This window comes from Rhinatrema bivittatum, chromosome 1, assembly GCF_901001135.1.
Source record: "Rhinatrema bivittatum chromosome 1, aRhiBiv1.1, whole genome shotgun sequence".
In the NCBI taxonomy this organism is placed as follows: Eukaryota; Metazoa; Chordata; class Amphibia; order Gymnophiona; family Rhinatrematidae; genus Rhinatrema; species Rhinatrema bivittatum.
In genome coordinates this window covers 56,797,329-56,817,198 of record NC_042615.1, presented here as the reverse complement: position 1 = coordinate 56,817,198, position 19,870 = coordinate 56,797,329, and the positions used below count along the sequence as shown (strand labels likewise).

The 19,870-nt window shown below is 43.4% G+C and overlaps 1 protein-coding gene across 9 annotated transcripts in view; it reads right to left on the bottom strand.

Moving 5' to 3' along the window:
• FAM160A1 (family with sequence similarity 160 member A1) overlaps window positions 1-19,870 on the bottom strand; it is a 285,642-nt gene that overhangs the window by 196,949 nt on the left and 68,823 nt on the right. For 4 of the 9 annotated variants that reach the window (XM_029606299.1, XM_029606132.1, XM_029606210.1 and 1 more), the window contains one exon: window positions 12,279-12,360. The exons of 3 other annotated variants lie outside the window; for them this stretch is intronic. The gene's annotated coding sequence lies outside the window, so the exon portion shown is untranslated. Of the gene's footprint in view, window positions 1-10,009; window positions 10,352-12,278; window positions 12,361-14,529; window positions 14,972-19,870 lie in introns of those variants that run through there. 2 more of the 9 variants (XM_029606478.1, XM_029606725.1) reach the window with 2 other exon arrangements.

The following is a 19,870-nucleotide window of genomic DNA, read 5'->3' as shown; positions in this document are numbered from 1 at the left end:
TCACATCAGAAGCACGAGTGAAGTCTGCCCTAAATATCCTAATTCAGGATAACTGGGCAGATGTTCTGTTTCCGCCATCATTTTCTATGCTACTAGGATAATTTTACATCCACACACATCACCGTACTCAAAATGTGTGTAGTTTTATTTTATTTTTTCGTTCATCACTGAAGGATAAAGTTACAATTATAAAGCTATTCTTTTATTCAAAACTGATACAGAGAGATTTGGACATGATTTATCATATTTACCAATTAATATTGTTTACAAAACTATGTTACCGAACCATTATGGCACCTGTGTAAATTGATATATTTTAGCAACATTATGTGCCTTACTGTAAACCGTTGTGAAGGTATAGAAAAGATTTAAATACCGTATTTTTCGCTCCATAAGACGCACTTTTTTTCCCCCAAAAATGGGGAGAAAATGTGGGTGCGTCTTATGGAGCGAATGTAGCAGCTCTCCCTCTTGCACGCCGTCCCCCGCCTCCTCCCAACTCCGCCCAATCAGCATGGTGGTGTAGGCGTGTGTATTCTGCCGGCGGAACTTGAGCTCCCTGCCGGTCTGCTGTTCCCGCGGTGCAGCTTGCTGCGAGGGTCGCCGCGGCGCAGGTCAGACATCACCTGTTTGACCTGCATGGGCTACGGAGGCCCTTCCAGTTCAGACGGCTGGCATTTGACCTGCGCCGCGGCGACCCTCGCAGCAAGCTGCACCGCGGGAACAGCAGACCGGCAGGGATCTGTTTGAACTGGAGGGGCCTCCGTAGCCCACGCGGTTCAAACAGGTGATGACTGACCTGCGCCGCGGCGACCCTCGCAGCAAGCTGCACCGCGGGAACAGCAGACCGGCAGGGATCTGTTTGAACTGGAGGGGACTCCGTAGCCCACGCGGTTTAAACAGGTGATGACTGACCTGCGCCACGCCGATCTTGCAGTGAGATGCACCCGGAACCGGCAGGGAGCTCGGGCTCTGCCGTCGGAGGCTCTCACTTGCAGTCCAAAGTAAGAACTTCACTCGTTGTGGTTTGGATGTATTGGAGGGTCATGGGGGTGGTATACTGCCTAGGATGGAGGACACATGACACAGACCAGCAAATATAATTACTGCCTGTGCTGATTAAGTGACTACCTGTTGAAATATTAGGAGCAATTGCTCTCCTAATCAATGTAATATAGCCCTGACTATTTATTATTGAACTCTGGAGCAGTCATGAAAGTTTAAAATAACTGGTGTGAGAGAGATGTGTATGAGGGAGAGTCTGAGTGTGTGATTGTCTGTGGGTATGTGTATAAGTGAAGAGAGCTAGTGAATGTGAAAGAGCCTATGTATGTATGTGAGGGACAGAAAACCAGTGAGTGTGAGTACCTGTGTGGATGTTCTCTGCCTTACTATAAAAAAACAAAACAAAAAAAAATCCCACGGACGGCCACCAGGGGGGAGCTCCGTACAGAGCCCATCATGGGGACAGAATTTTTTTTTTCTTAATTTCCTCCTCTAAATCCTAGGTGCGTCCTATGGTCAGGTGCGTCTTATAGTGCGAAAAATACGGTAAATAAAATAAATAATATTACAGAAATAACCGAACTAAGGATGAATGATGCAAATGAAGACCCCTGGTGCCTTGGTCCCAGTTGAGGCAGCTGGATTTTGTTGGGTAAACAAACAAACAACTCGGCAACATTTCTAAACCTGCAGTCCTTGCATTCTCTCTCTCACAGATTTGCATTTATAAGCCAAATACATAAAATTATTTTCTCCTATTTTGTGGCCTGGAGAATTCTTTTTATAAAACTGAACCATTATGTATATCTTGTTAAAAAAAAGAAAAAAAAGTCAAGTTTTAATTTTCCCTTTTATCACAGGCTGTAAGTACACCGCCATCAGATTTCTATGTTGGTATCAAATAAGAAGCAAGAGGGCCAGGGTTGCTTTTCAACCAAGTATATTTTGGAAAATGCTAGATTGAAATGGACAATAAAATTTGCAAAAAAAAACGAACCCCAAGAGCTGAAAATCCCAATTTCCAGTTCACAGTGACAACCTGGAGCTGTTTTGTAAGAGCAGAGGGGGAAGAACATTTCTTGAGTGCTGCTGCTTCCGCCTCCTCCTGCACACCATTGGTTAGCAGTGGAACGCGTAGCTCTTAACCGATGAGTCATAGGAGGCAGCAGAAGCCGCAATGCTTGAGAGAAGCCCTCCCTGCAGATCACTCATTGTAGCGCTACCATGCTACTGCGCTATTTTACAGCACACAAAGGGATAGATTTTCAAAGGTATACGCGCGTACCCCCCGAAAACCTACCCCAAACCCCCCCCTGCGCACGCCGAGCCTATTTTGCATAGGCTCGGCGGTGCGCGCAAGCCCTGGGACGCGCGTAAGTCCCAGGGCTTGCATGGAGAGGCGTGGCGGGGGCGTGGCGATCGTGACGCGGCGTTTCGGGGGCATGGTGCGGGTGACGCGACGTTTTGGGGGCGGCGCCCTCCGGAACAGCCCCTGGGTCAGGTGATGGCGTGCCAGCAGCCCGCTGGTGCGCGCAGATTTACATCTCCCTCTGGCAGGCGTAAATCCGGCAATAAAGGTAGGGGGGGGGGGGGGAGTTAGGTGAGGGGAGGGCAAAAGAAAGTTCCCTCCGAGGCCGCTCCAATTTCGGAGCGGCCTCGGAGGGAACGGAGGCAGGCTGCGCGGCTCGGCGCTCGCAGGCTGCCCAAAATCGGTAGCCTTGCGCGCGCCGATCCCGGATTTTAATGGCTACGCGCCTATCTATTGAAATCCCGTGTACTCTTGTTCGCGCCTGGTGTGCGAACAAAAGTACGTGCTTGCACAAAATTATAAAATCTACCCCAGCGGAAAAACGTGTGCAGAGCATAAAAAGGGGAAAGAAAATGGATGAGTTAAAGAGAGGGAAGAGAGCAAAAGAGTGAAAGAGTAGTGTGAAAAGTGGGTGGGGGAAGAAAAGGAGGCACTGGGCCTATGCAATCAACTGATTATCATCTGCCTTTTGAAGCTCAAGATGAAATTTAATATGAAAAGCAAAATAAGGACAACTAAAAAAAAGATGAAAATTTTAACAAAATCAAAACAGAATTCAACAAAAATAAAGAGAGAAACAAGAACAATAAAATATTAAAAACAGTAAAAGTTAAAATAATAAAGCCAATTAGGCCACATATGCAAAATAGGACTAGAAAATAAATACAAAATACCACATATAATCAGTCAAAATATACAATAGAGACAGAAATCCATCTCAGTGCAAGACTATAATACCAGTTTTGAAAAGTCACATGTGCAGAAAAACCCAGGCTCGACGCAGAAGGAGGAAGAGCAAGAGCTGACTTTACACAGGCCAGAGAAGCCTCAGAGAGGAAGGAGGATGAGACTGCAGAGAAGGAAGCAGGGTGTAACCCTCAGCCTTTTCTGGGACCCCATGTTAGTGCCAGAAATCACCGCTTTCACCTACACGCAGGGCAGGGCCACCAACAAGGAGGGCCTCTGCCCTCTTCCTTCACCTTAGCTTGCTGGGGTCATTCACCTGCACAATAAACCGCATAAGGTGATTATTTCTGGTACCACCAAATTTGTTTCCTCCTCCCTCCTCTTCTCCAATAAGTCATGCCCCGAATCAATTTTTTTTCTTATTATCTACATGGGATTTAAAAAAAAAAAAAAAAAAGTTACTGTAGCAGTTTAACACGCGCCTTAAAAGAGAAGACAATTCTGCTTCCCAATGCACGGTTTGCTTAATGTCTTTTGAATATGCAGAAGGCACATGAAAGCATGTCCCTCTCAGAGCTCATTTGACAGGTTTAATGTTAACAAGAACAGGGGAAGGAGGGCAGGGAATTATTTTGAAGACAAACCTGTTATGCTGTTCAGCTGCCATAGAATCCGTACATACCGCAATTTATATATATATTTTTTTTTAAGCCCAGTGGTTAGTCTTTGTTCAGGCTAAGTCGTGACGTTCAGTAGGACAGCATGGTGCAGCTCAACACACAAAAAAAAAAAAAAACAACCCAGTGTCAAAATGCAAAAAAAAACAGGGGGCAGGCCGAATAATAAGCATCAGTATTAGAGAACCACTCCAGCAGGCAGGCCAGGCTTAAACAGAACAGTCCACTATTGGGAGACGACGTCTGGGTTATTGAAAACAGAATTCCAAGACTGTCTCTTCTCGTTTCTTGTCTTTGCTTCTTCTCGCAGGCTCAGTCTCCGAGTCTGGGAGGGAGGTGGGGGGTTAGAAACCACACACCAAACAGGCCAACGCCTGCAAGAGACAAAAAACCATGCCCAACCCTATCAATCTAACTGGGCCTCTGGCCAAGGAGGCGCTCCAACCGGTTCTCACAGGCGTGTCGTCCCCCGTCCCCGACTCGGGCAGCAGAGCGATGTGCCAGAGCGAGCATTCCGCTGTGCCACTCAGCCTAAGCCTCTCCGGGAACCTCAAGGGATTTGGTTTCCATGTGAACTCGTGTTGCACAACCTTTGCCTCCCAGAGAGCAGCGGCCTGAATAACACCACGCGCTTCTTTCCAACTTAAAACAGGAGTTTTGAGCAGCCTGTGGCTCGGCAGCAGTGGCAGTGCTGCGTGGTGCCATGCGTGGGAGGCCTCGGTTAGAATGCCAGGTGAGGTCTTCCATTCCCCGGACAAGCCAGAGGCAGGGATGCTATAGAAGGAATCTCTGCCAAAGCTAAAACAGCAACCTCTAAAGAGAACGGTTTGTGAGGCCTGTGTTAGCAGAGTTTGACAGAGCCACAGTTCGAGGCCCCTGGCGGAGGACTTTTGCTGCAGTAGCTGGGCAGTTAGACTATATTAAAAAAAAAAAAAAAAAATTGGGTGGGGGAAAAAAATCCTGGGTAGTTATAAATAAGAACATAACACTGGTCATACTGGGTCAGAACAAAGTCCTTCAAGCACAGAATCCTGTTTCCAACAGTGGCCAATCCAGGTCACAAGTTCCTGACAGGATCCCAAAAGGTCAATACATTCCATGCTGATTATCCCAGGGATAAGTAGCAGATTTCCCCAAGCCCACCTTAAGTGTTTCTGGACTTTTCCTCCAGGAACTTGTCCAAATGTTTTTTTAAACACAGCTACAATAATAGCTTTCACCTCATCCTATGGCAATGAATTCCAGAGCTTAATTATGCGTTGAGTAAAAAAATATTTTCTCTTATTAGTTTTAAGTGTATTACCTAGTAACTTCATTGTGTGTCCCTTAGTCTTTGTACTCTTTGAAAGAGTAAACAACCAATTAAAGTTTACTCATTCCACAGACCTCTATCATATCTCCCCCAGCTGTCTCTTCTCCAGGCTGAGGAGTCCTAATCTCTTTAGCCTATCCTCATAGGGGACTCGTTCCAGCTCCTTTATTATTTTGGTTGCCCTTCTCTGTACCTTTTCTAATTCTGCTCTCTCTTTCTTGAGATGTGGTGACCAGAACTGCACACAATACTCAGGACGAGGTTGCACCATGGAGCAATACAGTCATTATGATATTCTCTGTTTTATTCCCCATTCCTTTCCTAATAATTCCTATCATTCGATTTGTTTTCTTGCCTGCTGCTGCACACTGAGCGGACATCAATATATCATCAACAGTGACACCTTGATCCTTTTCCTGAATGGTGACTGCTAATGTGGAACCTTGCCTTGTGTAGCTATAATTTGGGTTACTCTTCCCTAAGTGCATCACTTTGCACTTGTCCACATTAAATTTCATTTGCCGTTTGGATTCCCAATCTCCCCGTTTTGCAAGGTTTTCTTGCAATTTCTCACAATCCTCTTGTGATTTAACAACTTTGAATAATTTTGTGTTATCGACAGATTTGATCACCTCACTTGTTGTTCCCATTTCCAGGTTGTTTATAAATTTATTAAAAAGCAGTGGTCCCTGAAAAGATCCCTGGGGCACTCCACTATTCACCTTTCTCCATTGGGAAAATTTAGCATTTAGCCCTACTCTCTGTCTTTTTACCAGTTCCAAATCCACAATCGGGGACTGCCCCCTATTCCATGGCTTTCTAAATTTCCTAAGAAGTCTCTCATGGGGGACTTTGTCAAATGCTTTCTAGAAATCCAGATATACTATTTCAAATGGCTCACCTTGATCCGCATGTTTATTTATGCCCTCAAAAAAATATAGCAAATTGGTGAGGCAAGACCTCCCTTGACTAAATCTATGTTGGCTTTGTCCCATTAACCTATGCCTATCTATATGTTCAGCAATTTTGTTTCTTATGATAGTTTCTACCATATGCCTGGGGCGAACATCAGACTCGCTGTTCTGTAGTTTCCTAGATCACCCCAGATCTCTTTTTAAAAACTGGAGTTACATTGGCAACCCTCCAGTCTCCAGATACCATGGAGACTTTTAATGATAGTTTGCAGATTACTAAAAGCAGATCTGCAATTTCATTTTTTAGTTCTTTCAGCATTCTAGGACGTATACCATCTGGTCCAGGTGATTGACAAACTAAAGAGTAGCAAATTTACCCTATTACATCCTCCAGGTACACAGATTTGATTCGGTTCTGCTGAATCAACCTTTGAATATAAATTTCTGACATGGGCATCTCTCTTACATCTTCTTCAGTGAAGACTGAAGCAAAGAATTCATTTAGTCTCTCTGCTATGGCTTTGTCATCCGAATTGCCCCTTTAACCCCTTAATCATCTAATGGACCAACTGACTTTCAGGTATGTTTGAAGTTTTTATTATGATTTTTTGCTTCCACAGCAAGCTTCTTTTCAAATTCTCTTTGCCTTCCTTATCAATTCTTTCCTTCTGACTTGCCAGTGCTTATGCTCTTTTCTGTTTTCTTCATTCAAATCCCTTTTCCATTTGTTTTTAGCTATTATAGCCTCTCTCTCCACTGTTTAACCATGCCGGTAGTCATTTGGCCTTCCTTCTACCTTTTCTATTGCATGGAATACTTCTGGTCTGGGTTTCCAAGATGATATTTTTAAATAACCTCCATGCCTATTATAAATTCTTATCCTTTCCAGTTGCTCCTTTCAGTTTTTTCCTAAGCATTTCCCTCATTTTATCATTGTTACTTTTTTGAAAGTTAAATGCTTTTGGTGTAGATTTCTTTAGTGTCCTCCCTCCAGTTATTAAATCAAATTTGATTATGTTGTGATCAATATTGCCATGTGGCCCCAACACTGTTGCTTGACAGTGCTGTAAGCCCAACAGAGGTCAGTTCTAAATAAAGCAGGAAGCCTGAAAAGAAAATGCAGGACCAAAAAAAAAAAAATATATATATATATTAATGGTATTCTATTCTCTAGAAATGACATTTTGAATAAAATATGTGCCGCTTGACACTTAACCGTTTGATTTACACCAAAATTTGTGGCTCAAGGATGTGCATAAAGCACAAAATTTAAAAAAAAAAAAAAAAAAAGGGGCTTCCAGAAGACTGGCTGTGTTACACTGTAGTGACAAAAGGTTTGCAGAGGTTGATGACACCTCTTTATAGGATTCATAGGTTTATTGCGTCATGAGCTTTCCAGGACAAGAGAGGTCTACTTCTTCAGGTGCATCTCTTGTCCTCAAACGCTCATGCCTCAATAAATCTGTTAGTCTAAGGTTCTATGCGCACCAGTGCCATTCATGTTGCAAGAAGTGTTATGAACTTGACTCTAGCTCAGGGCTACCCAAACCTGCCCTGGGGACCCCACAGCCAGTCGGGATTTCAGAATATCCACAATGAATATGCATGAGATAAGTGTGAATATCACAGCGAGTCAAACTTACATATACTATCTCATGCATAATTCAGGATATCCCCGATGAAAACCCTACTGGCTGTAGGGTCCCCAGGAAAGGTTTGGAAAGCTCTGCTCTATCGAGTGCCAGTAAATGGACTGAGAGCTACCCCCTCTTATGGAGCGGGCTGTGGACAGATCACGGGGGGGGACCACGGGTCCTTTTCTGTCAGTGCCTTCTCTGCATCTGTGCTCTGCTATTTCATTCTGTCAATGAAGTGGGGAGACTGGGGAGGTGGGTGGGAGGGACGTGGCCAACTAAACTGCAAAGACAGAGAGGGCACCATCAATGATATTAATATTCCTAAAAGAAAAAAAAAAAAAAAAAGTCAACTTATAGGGAAACACGCACAAACACATTAAAAAACATTTTTAAACAATTAAAACAGAAACACAGAAATGACAGCAGAAAAGGACTGTTACCCCCATGCTTATCAGTTTCCCAACCCGTAAAAAAGTCAGGGCCCTCGTTAGTTACCGTCTGAATCCAATCCCTTGTTACCTACCGTTTGCCGCTGAAGCGGAGAGCAATGATAGAATTGCTCTAACAGTATGTGGGCTTATTGGTTAAGGGTGGTAACCACCGCACCGGCAAATTATGTGTATACAGCAAAGTGTATGTATGGAATAATGACATCACATGGGGCACACAAAAAGGTGTTATCTGCATACATTTATTAAAAATTCCAGTGTCAGAACAATTTTTTTCTATTAAAAAAAAAAAAAAAAGCTAGAATAAGGGTCAGAAAAATGGGAAAGGGCTATAAGTAAAAATAGTCTTTGTTGTCCAAGTATGTTAACTTGGTCATGGATAGGATCAATTAGCCCAAACCCTCCCAAAGAAGAACAGGTGCATGAGCGTGAGTGAGAGAGAATGCGGCTCCCCAGTTGACGCGCTCAGATTTAAAGATAGGGGAACACCCAGCATTACACAGCACATTTTCTGACCATTTATTAAAAACTGAATAAGAGCCAATTTGCACTGACACAGTAGCAGCTTATGTGCATGCCACTGAAAAGTGAAAGGTAGGGACAAGTCCCAGGATGCTGACTGGTTATGGTGCACGTGGACATCCCCAAGCACAATGGTATGGGCTGGATCCTTAAAGCAGGCACCTCCTGTCGCATAAAACCCTCCCTCCCATAATTCCTGGCTCTACAAACTCATGCAATGCTCATTTGCATTTATTTGTTCTTTAGAATTGGATTTCCTCCAATCTCGGCAATGAATTGACAATAATATACTCCTTAACTTTGGTTCTATCTTCTCTTTCTTGATTATAAAGAACTTTATTAGCACACATGGGACCAGAAGTACAAAGCTTTTTCTCTTCTTAGACACAAAATGGGAAAAACCCTTCAGAACGCGTGCCCCATAATTCCTGAGAACTCGCAAACGAGCAAAATGCACTTCACATTCCCAGGCCTTTCAAAACGGCAGCGCAGATTTCATTAACCCAAGGCTTTATTCCAATCTAATGAGAAAAAGCTTTACTAACCCTGCTTTAGGTTTTCAGCTATTTAAAATCTCTTTAAAAAAAAGAAAAATCTAATTTAAATTTGTGATAAGCTACAAGACTGACAGAAGGTAAAAATTCAGTGTAACCTTCAATGAATTCCCTCTAGCAGTTTACTCAGCCAACTAATCAGAGTGCATAAGAATTAAAAAAAAAAACAAACAAAAAACCAACAACTCATCATAAATCAAGATTTCTTTAAATTTGCCCTTATAAACAAGATCCAAACCACTTCATAATGAATTGTAAACCTAACAATTGACAAAGAGAGGGCCGAAGCAACCCGAGAGCTTACAAAAAGGGCCTCTTTCTGCAGGCTTGTCCACAGGCTACCATTATAAAAGTACCAAAAGTGGCCAAAGCTGACATCAACCTAATCAGTGCGCGTCTCAAAACATCTTGGGAAGGTACCAGTCTAGATTCATACGGCACAGGGAAAATGCAAAATTTAAAAAAAAAAAAAAAAAAAAGAGAGAGAGAAAAACCAGTTGAACACTTCCAGACACGAAACACCGTTCACCCCTCCCACTCCACCCCACCCCAGTGAAGACGGACGAGGTTTCCCAGGCGGGTGAGCGGGGACTTCGCAGCGCTCCGGGGCCGGCAGACGGGAGCTTGTGTGCCACAGCTTTCACCAGCACCGTATCTGCTCCGTACACCGTCAGGGAAACATTTCACGGAAGGGGAAGGGGGAAAGGTGCGACCTGCCGAGTACCTGGATCCGAGAAATCCTCCGCGGAAGCCCTCAACACCGAAAGGAACCGCCACTGTTTGGATTTTTTTTTTTTTTTTTTTAATCTCTTTTTATCTTGTACGGATTATTAGCTCTGCTTAGAAACGCCCGTCTTGTCTTCAGCAATAAAATCCGCGATACTTTCGGGACGCCGGTCCTCGGTTTACAGGTTTCGTGCTCGCAGCTCACAAACTTTCTCCCCAGCTCGCATCGGAACAATTGCCAAATCCCAGAAACAGGAGTAGGCTTCCTCTGGCAATCTGCTACCGACAGATTGATTCTGCATTACAGCAGGACAGGAGGGAAGCTGTGCAATAACCTGAGGTAGGGGCGGTTCTGCTGCCAGAACAGCTAAGGAGATTTGTTAATTATTCAAATAGTTTGTGTTTGGAAGATTCTCTGGCATGCCTGGAGTCTGGTTTCACCTTCCACTGCTGCTGCCAGACAGGTGTGTATTAATAAAAAAAAAAAAAACAAAACAAACCACACACAAAAAGGTCACATGTTCTGTCATGACGGTGCCTGTCAAACTGCTCCTGGGGTTTCTACTTATTACTGACATTAAGGCAATGAGCAGGAAGAGATCAGAACAAGCCGAGGGGACTTCCAACAGCAGTGGAAAGCAGAGGACAGCCAGTAGCCCTGGTAGCAATACGGCTATACAGAGAAACCTGGGTACAATTCCCCAGTTCTCATCTTCCTCTCCCCAGGCGGGGCAGGGATGCTGCGGAAGCAGCGTTCACAACCCTAGGAAGGGGGAGGTAATCTCAGGTCACTGCACAATGGTGACACCTAGTGGCCAGATTTAAAAGGACACGACTGCAGAGTTCCAGGAGCCCTGGTGCATGGCCTTCAGCTATGAATGGACCAGGTGAGTAGGGAGGAAAAAGAACACATGGGAAAGAAATCCACAGGTAGTTGTGAATAAGGGCTCAAGGTACTGGATCCTAGCTCTACTTGACTGAGTGGAAAGCCCAAAAGACCTACCATCTCCAACCCCCCCCCCCCCCCCAAAAAAAAAAAGCCCCACAATGTAAAGCCATGCCAAGATTTTTTTGTGTGTGTATTTGCATATTTAATTCAAGCATTTTATCTACAGTCATTCCAAAAGATGATCACAACGGTTTACAAAAGCAACATTCACATTAAAGGTCAACACAACATCAAAAACATGTTAACTGAATTGTTAAATTAGTAATTTGTGGTAAATAAGTTCTACAATGAGCTACAGTTTAAATTTTGCCCACATTGCATTTAACTTTCCCCAGTGACTTTTCATTCCTTCTATAAGATTCAGATTTGTTAATTACGCTTCCCCCAAATCCCTCAGATCCTTCCTCCCTCTCACCTCTCCACTCAAGATAATGCTAAAACAGCAGGTTCTCACTGCCTCCACAAAGTCTAACGAGATCTTGGAATTAGCAAAACACTTATGCAATATTGGATATCAATCAATCAGGTTGCCATTAACCCCTTTCCCAGTCCACCCCGAATATATTCGTCAGTGAGCCTATTGATTTGTGTTGTGTTTTCTCGTCCTGAAAGGGGTTACGGGTAATATATAATGCACACAATCATACATATTACACATATAATACAAGAAACGCAGAAGATAGAAAACAAAAACAAACAGGTAGAGTGGATTCAATGCAGTCAAATATAAGAAGTGTTCCTCCTCCTTACCTCTGAGTGCCTGATAAAATCAGGGCCTATGGATACAAAACAGTTTCTGCTAATCTAGTTCCCTACAATAACATTTTAACAGTTGACTGTTCTGAAACGGTCCCCACCCCCATTAAGGTGCACAGGCCTACTACAAGGAAGGTCAATTATGGGACAAGCAACTAAAAGGTGACTCACAGTTAATTCAACTGGCACTCAAAAGGCACAAACCCCAAGTGAAAAGGAACTGAGTCCCACTGCTAGTGTAACTCACCAGCCTGGCAATGCCAACCTTTCTATTTTACAAAGGTTAGCCATCAATGTGCCACAGAGCTTCTGTCCAGATCCTGTCTGTACTCTTTTTCAAGACCCTTTCAAGACTGGTAGTTTTTTGGAACCATCAAGGGCACTCAGAAGCTGTGAAAAGCCAAAGACTTATCTGGTCACCAAAATGAAGAAGCATTTTACCAGGAAATAAAATACACACCTGTGAGCCCTGAATTCACAAAAGATCTCTGACCCAAGGCTTCAAGCGGAAAAAAAAAAATGAAACAATGTTCATTCCTTAGCAAAGAGACTTGAAAGTTACCTTGGGAAGGATGGAGGAAGGATGGCATTTAGAATCATAAACCGTGTGCTTTTGTAAATTTAGACGTGCAGAGTTTATGAGCCTGTGAAAAAGAAAAAATCTAGATTCAAAACACAGAATTATTTTTTGGACCATGGTACTTTGGAATTTAAAAAATCCTTAAACACAATACTCAAACTACTTAGGTCCTAAATAAACGAATAAATATACTCAACCAAAATAAGAAAACGACAATTTGGTTGAGTAGTTTTGTACTCAATCTCCGACATCATGTTTCACAACAGCCTTATACAGACACTGGGAGAATGAAACGTGCATAGTATCCCACTGTCGGGCACATTTTCCCCATCAGTACAGAAGGAGACAGTAAGTAGGTACAAGTATAAAATTAGTGATAAAAGCATCTCCATTACCCAAAAACATCACCTCAAACCACCATCAAGGCAAAGATTTCAAGCCATAATGTCTTCTTGTCCTTAATTCATGTTGCAACAACAAAAAAAAACAAAAACACTATTCTGATCCCCAATGCTCCAGAGGCAAGCTTTATAATACCAATATTATAATGTATGTAAGAATTTGATCCCTCCACAGAGACCCGTCATGTCCTCTAGAACGGTGGTGTCCTCTATACCCAAGGACAAGACCGTGAACATTCCACCACAGGGCGATCAATACCGCAAAACTGCTCATGAACTTTAACAATTGTTTCATCCATGTGGCTGATCATCTTTTCTCTGAGAAAGTTGTTTACCATAAATGATAAAAGCAGAAATTAATAAAAATGGAACAAAATAAAGGAATTGTTAATGCTCACATTTTGTTTTAACTTTTTCAAAGTATATAGGCTCTATCTTTATTTTATACCTTTAAATACGATCAGTTGAACAGCTAGTGTGCTGTTATGTGAAACCAGATATCTTAGGAAAGCCATTTCTTCATTTATTTCATCACTTTAAGGCCTTTGTTGTATAACAGGGATAAAATCCAGGACCCAGGCCAGTTTTAGAAGCCAAAAAGGAAAAACTTGGCCCCGTGCATGCCACTGAAGTTCTTTGGCCCCTTTCAAGTCACTAGACAGTGCTGTAGGGGAATTTTTAAGGGAACCTTCCGCCCAACAAGGTAGGCATCAAGGCCCCTCTTCCAGTCACTCTCTACTCTATGTTCCTCCTTCCTGTCCCTATGTACCCAGTATTTTATTCCATCTTTCCAATCCCACCCCTCTTCTCCATGGTCCTATTTTCCCCTCCACTTTCCATCTCCTTACTCCTCTCTCATTCAGTCACATTCCTCACCCATGCATATTACAAGCTACCAGCTCCTAACCCACCCCTAAGAAAAACGGCAAAAGGAGATGGAACAATTCTCCTGTAAAGAAAGGCTAAAGAGATTAGGATTCCTCAGCTTGGAGAAGAGACGGCTGAGGGGAGATATGCTAGAGATCAATAAAATAATGAGTAGAAAGGAACGAGTAAACGTTAATTTGTTGTTTATGCTTTCAAAAGTACAATGACTAGGGGATGTACAGTGATGTTACTAGGTAATACATTTAAAAGTAATAAAAGAAAAATTTTTTTTACTCAATGCATAATTAAGCTCTGGAATTCATTGCCAGAGGATGAGGTGAAAGCTATTAGTGTAGTGCGTTTAAAAAAGGTTTGGCCAAGTTCCTGGAGGAAAAGTCCCTAAACCATTAAGGTGATGTTGCAGAAATAGACTTTCTATCCCTGCAATAAGCAAGTTGAATCTATCTACCCCCATGGGATCCTGCCAAGTACTTGTGACCTGGACTGGCCACTGTTGGAAACAGGATACTGGGCTTAATGGACCTTTGGGCTGACCCAGTTATGGCAAGTCTTATGTTAACTCAAACCCATGGGGTTCATGACATAATGGGTATCTTAAGCTCTGATCCTGAGACATGGACAACAAGGGGCCTACAAAGGACAGTGCATGATCATATAGATTACAGAAATCCTATTCAAGCCCAAGACACGCATATTAATACAAATTTATAGCACCCCAAATTCCACAGAGCGAGCAGTGCAGACATGAAGAGGGCTTATATGGTCAAACAAGAGCTAGGGAAGCACTCCATGCCAGGTCTCTCTTCCAAATTTTAAAGCAAAGGGAGAGGGAGGGCAGAGTCACCCATGCACCTGTCACAGTGGATCGGCCCCCTCTATATTATACACAAGGGCAGGAGAATGGAGAAGCTCATGTGCTATGTGCAGCCAGTTCAGTTACTTACCTCTCGGCTGCCAGAGCTCCTTCACTGCTGCTGCTCCTGACACTCGAGCCACATCCAGTGCTCCGTGCGCGCTCCCCTCCACTCACTCAGCTGGAAGGATTCAAAAGGAGGGGGAAAAGGTGAGGAAGTGCTGTGTGCATTGCTGCAGAAAGCCGAGCCCAGCTATGGGTGCCCTGCATGCTGCGGCTGGAACAAGGAGGCCTGCAGGCTCTCTCACACCTTCTCAGAAAGCAGCTCTTTCACATTTATGAGCCGTCGCTGGTGTTCGCTGCTGCTGCTGCTGTGAGATGCAGAGGGCGTGGATCTGAGCATCAGGCAGGGGGTGGCTTTTTCGTGGCACACCTGATCAGGTCTGAAGGCAGCACACTGATTGGGACACGCCGGACCGACCAGAGGGCAATTTCCAGGAGTCATTTACCTGGGTAAATAATCCATTTTCCAGAGCTAAACTGCCCGCCTCTGATCTGGATAAAAGCCCACGCAGGGATCAACCCCATGCATACAGTTACCTGGTGAAGGGAAGGCAGATAATGCAGGCAGATTACATTTTCAAAATCTGCATGTGCTACTTTCAAAGGGGAAAAAAAAAAAGCGCCCAGAGATAAAAGCAGATGCAAATCTCTGCGAGGGCTTTTCCAAGAGGCAGCTTTTCAAAAGGGAAGGCAAGTTTGCACCAGTTCTCTAAGGGAAAAGTGTGAAGTCCTCATGAGTGCTCCCCTCCCCCCCAGTCTTTGCACCCATGCGGGTACCTTGGAAAATTGCCCCAATAATGCTTTGCCGTGATGCACCCAGACGCAAGCAGCATGGGTCTCGATAGTATGTGGCTGGTGGCTGGAAAGGGAGGGAGAAAGAGCAAAGCAGGTAATCTTCACCGTTAGAAAAGAATTGCTACAGAGCGATGCCACCAGCAAGAGAGACAGACGGGTATAAGACTTTTCCATCAGTTTGTTTCTTTGCCATGAGGGATAAATCAACCTTTGAGAACATCCTGGTCATTAGTATTAAAAAACAATTGCTGAGAAGCACTGAATTGTAGCTTTTATGATTATTTAAAAAGTGTCATATTTGCAAAGTAAAAAAAAAAAGAAAAAGAAAAGAAAAGGTCGTTCTCGTCCCTCTGTCACTTGAACTGTGCCTATAAATCTCAGCTATATAAAGCTAGATACAGGTATGTGCCAGCAAACATTCTGAACTGGTTCAGCTTTCGGAATAAACTTAGTGAATCACACATGAAGAGATGGAAAACCCTTATCTATAGCTTTGCAGGTAAAAATGTTCAAGGCTACCCAATGAAACTCAAAGCAAAAGCTGGAACGGTTTAAACGACCAAGTAAAAGGAGCGTTAAACCGTTCCCCAGCATGCATCTGACACACCATTTCTCCCCCATGAAAAACAAGTACTCTGCACCTGAGAAAATACTATTAGATACCTGTTATCAAAAGGTTGAGAAGTTACTTCAAAGAAAATGCTGGCATGCCAAAAAGCATGAAGTTAAAAGCAAACAATGTATAAAGATAGCCAGAGCTTGGGCATGTGGAGAGCAGTGGTAAGAGGAGGGCTGAGAGGTTGGGTAAATGTGTGCAAGGGGAGTGGTGAAGTCTAGGCGTATATTTAAGAATGGTAGAGTGCCAAAGAGGGAAGATAAAATATCTGACTTGGGTTAGGAGAGATATCCTGCAGGAGCTCAAGCTTGTTCGGCTGACATCTGGTAAATAACTTTAGCTGGACAGTGTAGACAGGAACAGGCAGGCAGAATTGGGAGGAAGTGCAATTAGTCCTTATCTGCCATCATTGACTGTGTTAGGTCATTAAATCCACCATAGGTCATAAGCAGGCACTCTCCTAGCCACTATATACTCCAGCAATATCACACTTTAAAAAGGGACCAAGACACACAAAGGGTTTTCTTTATACAACTGGTGTCTGGTACCTAACAACAACTCACTGGGGCCTAGCTGGCTATCAGTTGTGCAAATTTCTTGTATCCTTCTGCTGATAGGACGGTGCAACAACTAAACAGGAAGTGGATACTTGACATGTCAACATGCATGGCAGTCAATGACTGCTGGCTCAGCCCTACAGAGCTTTCAGTTACCACATACCAGATTTAAAAAAAAAAAAAAAAAACCCCAACAATGGGTTGATCGGATAATTCCAATTCATAAGGGCCACCAACCTGGCAGGTTTCAGAATATTGCTAATGAATATGTATAAGATATCTGCACATATCCTGCTTCAATTGTATGCAGATCAATTTCATGCATATTTATTCCTGTTATCCTGAAACCCTAACTGATCCCCCTCCAGGGATGGACAAGCCAGTCCTTATTTCTCCATTGGAGACAGAGGCAAAGAGCAATTCAGAAGTGTCGGGCAAATATCTTATGTTACCCTGAATTTGATAAGTAGCTCCTCCAAAGCTCAAACAGAGGCAACATGGGCAAGCAAGGGCAGAAAGCATTGTCTGCCTCATTAAAATATGCACAAGGCTCACTTCAGACATGCAAAGTCCTTCTCATTTCATCAGCAACATCTGGAGGCGAGGAAGCACACATAGCATGCTCAAGATGTGTGGTAGCATGATCGAAGGACCAAAAGCTCATCATGTTTCACATCACAACTCTGCCTCATGCAAATATCCTCTCAAAAAAATATATTAGATAGAGATAATCAATTAGGAGGGGGGAGAGAAAGCATCAAGATGCTTGATTACAATACAAAACACACATCTGCAGCAAGCAACAACGCCCGAAGAGCCTCTGGCATGAAGAGTTGGCACATGTGACAGCATTGCAAACCATTTCCTCCTACAATCACTGAATGACAGCTGATCTGCCCATTGCGTACTGCATTGCTTCTCAACTAAAACAAAGCTCGCCTTTTCCCTTACACAGACCATTCAAATGTCAACCCCTGCACCATTATTTTTACATAGCACCCTCAAAAGGGGTACGATGACAAATTGCATTCAGGGATACGCTCCGGTCCCAAAGAGAAAGATAGTGGAAGACTGATTTCTCCAGGATCAGGAAGTGTGTTTTTTTGAGATGCATCCCCTCACTCCCTGTAGAAGGTAAGGAGCCACCTATAGTAGCATCTGCATTGCTCCTTGTTCTGCTGTCTTCTGTTCCTGTGCAGAACTCGCACCAGAAAGGTCCAGTGGAAGTCCTGCAGGGGAATTATTTATTATTTAGGGTTTTTATATACCGATTTTCTTGATACAGATCAAATCAACTCGGTTTACATAGAACGATAGTATATTAACAATAACTAGTCAAACCTCAAAAGAGGAGACAGATTGGGAGCAGAAGGCAAAAAGTTACATTATAACAAGGGTGAATAACTGGAATTGGAAATGAAGAGAAAGATAATCAAAGTAGAGAGATATAACAGAGAGAAGGGTCTTGGAGCAGGAATTAATCTCCATTCATTCCTGGAGAGAAGGAGAAATGAAGAGTACAGAGGGCAGGGCCAGCAACTATCCGGTTGCCTAGAGTTGCTGCTCTCAAATTGCTGCTCTCAAATTGCTGCTCCCCAACAATTTGGGAGCAGCAAAATCCTGCTAGCATGAGGCCCAGAGGATGCTGTACCAGAGCCAATACCAGTAAAGGAGGGAGTGCTGTGCTGGGGGTTAAGTTGGAGGAGGCGGTGCATAACCAAAGGTTCGCCAAGGACACCAAATACTCTTGCACCAGCCCTGAAGACTTGTAGCACCCATCTAGTGCTAACCACTATCATATCATCAGGATATTGATGGGGGGGGGGAGCGCGGAAGAGTATGAAGGTACCCTCCAGGCACCAACAGAGAAGTAAGGAGAAAGCAGAGTAAGAATTTTGTGCTGAACAACTGGACTAAAAGGTGCTAGATATGGGACTTTAATACATATACCTACCAAATTTTGTACAGGATCATGACTGAAAAAATTAATGGACATCAGTAACGGCCTAAATTAATTGGAAGTATCAAGTGACAGATTTATTGGAAGACGAAAGCTATAAATGAACTGTAGAGATCATGTGAGATCTCTACCAGGAACCATACAGAATATGCCACGTGCGGGGAGGAAACTAAATGATTGTATGGACAGGTGGATCCCCCATGTGGAAGAGCTCCTCCGATATAAATACTCTGACCACCATTTCATGTTGTGAATTTTCTGTTTCCCTTTCCAGGGGCAGCATGCCATGGCTGCCCCCTGATTTTTCTGTTTGAGTCTTTTATTGCCTTCATGGAGCTTTTTGTTTTGGATACAGGAGTCTCTTTCCACCATCTGGATTGGCCACTGTTGGACACAGGATGCTGGGCTTGATGACCCTTGGTCTGACTCAGTATGGCATGTTCTTATGTTGTTATCATCTCTATCCAGTTTGTATTTTTTATGCAGATTCTTTTAAGCTCTGTATATCCATTAACTAGGGACTCTTACTTTCTTTCTTTTTTTTCTGTTCTAACAATGGGAGAGGTTCCTTTTACAAAAAAGGAAATTTGAGATCATTGGGATCAGTGGAGAGAGATGACACTCAGCCATCCTGAGGAGAGCAGGAGAGAGGGGAGAAGAGTTGGGGATGGACCCCCCCCCCCCCCCCCAACAGGGCTCATGTACATCTACTGAAGATTTGGGAGGAGTAACAGAAGAAGTATCACTGATACTAGAAGGGAGATGAGTATAAGAAGTATCGCTCCGATACTATGAGGAGAAGTGTAAGAGAACTACGGAAGAGGTCAGAGATAAAGGACTAAGTATTTGAAGAGACATCTAGGATTGGATTGCATCTTTAAATATTTCACCTAAAGTATTAAACACTTGCCCAATGCCAGTGGGACAGGGAAACAAACATCAGATAAAAGACTGAATCAGTTAGCTTTACACAAGACTGAGAAGTCACAAATTTGCGAAGCATCAGCTGTAGCATCTTTAAGTGAATCAATCAGCTGTAAAGATCATTTCGTTAATGCACAACATCTCAGTAAAAGTAATTTTCGGAAACCAAGTCAGCTTCCAGTGTGCTTTTTGCTGCTAGGTGACGTTAATGCTCGTCGGTGCAGTTATCACCACTGTACATAAGAACTGTGAACTGGGACTTAAGTGTTGCAATACACCTGGCCTTGAAAGTTATCTTCCACCCCCCGGGAATCCAGGAGATTGAAGTAATTTAGAGGTCTGTATTCAGACAGTTTATCCGGCTAACTTCAGTAGCTGAACTATTAAACAATGCTCCAAGCCCGGAAAGGATTCTTTGACTTTCAGAAAGGCTTAACAGTAGGAAAGGAAAGTTAACAGCTTAAGCCCATAACTTATGGGCTTAAGCTGTTAACTTTCCGTATGGTCTTTGGAGTCC